The sequence below is a fragment of the Myotis lucifugus genome, unplaced genomic scaffold (assembly GCF_000147115.1).
Source record: "Myotis lucifugus unplaced genomic scaffold, Myoluc2.0 scaffold_642, whole genome shotgun sequence".
NCBI classification, from domain to species: domain Eukaryota; kingdom Metazoa; phylum Chordata; class Mammalia; order Chiroptera; family Vespertilionidae; genus Myotis; species Myotis lucifugus.
The window spans coordinates 222,001-224,333 of record NW_005871690.1 but is presented as its reverse complement, the minus strand read 5'-3'; the positions used below and the strand labels follow the sequence as shown (position 1 = coordinate 224,333).

Below are 2,333 nucleotides of genomic sequence, written 5' to 3'. Positions count from 1 at the left end.
CAACACGCGCCGCTGAGAAGATGTCTCCTACATGGCCACGCTTCAGTGTACCCGAAGCGCAGACGCGGTTTATGAAGTCTACCAGAGAAGCCCCGAACAACAAAAATATCAAGCCATTGTTGAATACCTTCAGCCAGTTACCTGGAACTGAGGATGAAAAAAAATGTACCCTTGACCAAGCTTTCAGAGGTGTTCTGCAAGAAGAAATTATAAATCACTCATCGTGTGAAAATGTTTTAGCTATTATTTCTCTTGCTATTGGGGGAGTAACTGAAGGTATTTGCACCGCATCTGCACCTTCTGTATTGTTGGGAGACGTTTCGGAATGTCTCCCTTTGGATCAGTGTGACACAATATTCACGTTTGTGGAAAAAAATGTTGCTACTTGGAAATCAAATACATTCTATTCTGCTGGGAAAAATGATTTACTACGTATGTGCAATGATCTCTTAAGAAGATTATCAAAATCCCAGCACACAGTTTTGCATGCACGAATTCAACTCTTTTTGGCCAGGCTTTTCCCTTTATCTGAGAGATCCGGTCTTAACTTGCAGAGTCAGTTTAATCAGGAAAATGTCACCGTTTTCAATACCAATGAGCAGGAAAGCACCTTGGGTCAGAAGCACGCTGAAGACGGAGGAGAAGGAATGGACGTAGACGAAGGTGACATGGGTGATGATGAAGCTCCAACAACTTGCTCCATCCCAATGGATTACAGCCTGTACCGCAAATTCTGGTCCCTTCAGGAACCCTGTGCGATGCTGTGAGAAGATTTCATGGAAAACTTTCCTCAAGTACTCAGACGAAGTCCTGGCTGTTTTCAAGAATTATAAATTAGGTGATACTCAGGCCTCAAGAAAAAAGACGGGAGAATTAAAAACAGGAGGAGAACATGTATATGGTGCAACATTTTTAACAAGTGAAAAGTTGCTGGGTTTACAACTGAGTGACAGTAACTTTCGCCGACACATTCTACTGCAGTATCTCATTTTATTCCAATATCTTAAGGGACAGGTGAAATCCAAATGTTCAAACGATGTTTTAACTGATGAGCAGTCACTCTGGATTGAAGGTACTACAAAATCAGTTTATCAACTGCTCTCTGAAAACCCACCCGATGGAGAGAGATTTTCAAAGATGGTAGAGCATATATTAAACACTGAAGAAAACTGGAACTCATGGAAAAATGAAGGCTGCCCAAGTTTTGTGAAGGAAAGAACATCAGATACTAAGCCGACGAGAGCAGTACGAAAGAGAACAGCACCAGAGGACTTCCTGGGGAAAGGGCCCAACAAAAAGATTCTGAAGGGAAAGGGGGCGTTAACAAGCCTTTGGGATCTCTGCCCGGATAATATGGAAGCTTGTAAATCAGCCCCCAGAGGCTATATGCCAACTTTGGAGGAATTCTTTGAAGAAGCCATTGAACAGGCAGACCCGGAAAGCATGATTGAGAATGAATATAAGGTTGTGAACAATCCAAATTATGGTTGGAGAGCCCTGAGACTGTTAGCACGGAGAAGCCCTCACTTCTTCCAGCCAACCAAACAACAGTTCAAAAGTTTGCCAGAATATCTCGAAAACATGGTACTAAAGCTAGCAATGGAATAACCACCTCCTTCTGAAGAAATAAAAACAGGTGAGGGTGAAGATGAGGAAGATAATGATGCTGTACTGAAGGGAAATGAAAGCCCTGATGCTCACCGAGACAAACCTGTAACAGGGGAAAAATAGAGATATTTGCCAACAAATTGGGTGAACAATGGAACATTCTGGCTCCTTCCACATCACCTCAGATTGAAAAGAAAAAAAAAACTCCTAAAAAAAAGCACCCCCAAAAAACTTCCCCAAAAAACCTCCTCAGAAATGACATTGATCCAGCCTTTCAACGCGCAGAGGCTTTGGCAAGCCCAAATGGCCCGGCCAGGACTTGATCTCTGGACAGGGCCTGACCATCCATCCAGAAAGGGAGTGTGTGTGTGTGTGGGGGGAGGGGGATTAGAGAGAGAAAGGGAGAGAGACACAAAAACTGACGAGACAGAAAGATCGAATGACTGCTTCCTGCCTGCCCCCCACCAGGAATGTGCACTGACTGGAGATTGAATTGGCGACCTCTAGGTTCATGGAAGGATGCTCCCCCATTGAGCCACATCAGCTGAATCCATGTTATATCTTTTGATTGAAGAATTAGTTCATATACATTGCAAGAATTATTGAGAGCCATGTAGTTAATGCAATTTTGTTTATTGTTTTCTGGCTGTTTTATAGTTCTTGCATGCATCTGACTCTTTTCCTTTGTGGTTTGGTGATTTTCTTTAGCGTAATGCTTAGAGTAC

The 2,333-nt window shown here is 43.0% G+C and overlaps 1 pseudogene across 1 annotated transcript; it reads left to right on the top strand.

Annotated features, from left to right (window-relative positions):
* The first annotated feature begins 20 nt into the window (after positions 1-20).
* LOC102428553 lies at positions 21-1,931 on the top strand (annotated as a pseudogene). The gene has a single exon (XR_330726.1). The product of XR_330726.1 is annotated as a THO complex subunit 1 pseudogene (transcript).
* The last annotated feature ends 402 nt before the right edge of the window (positions 1,932-2,333 follow it).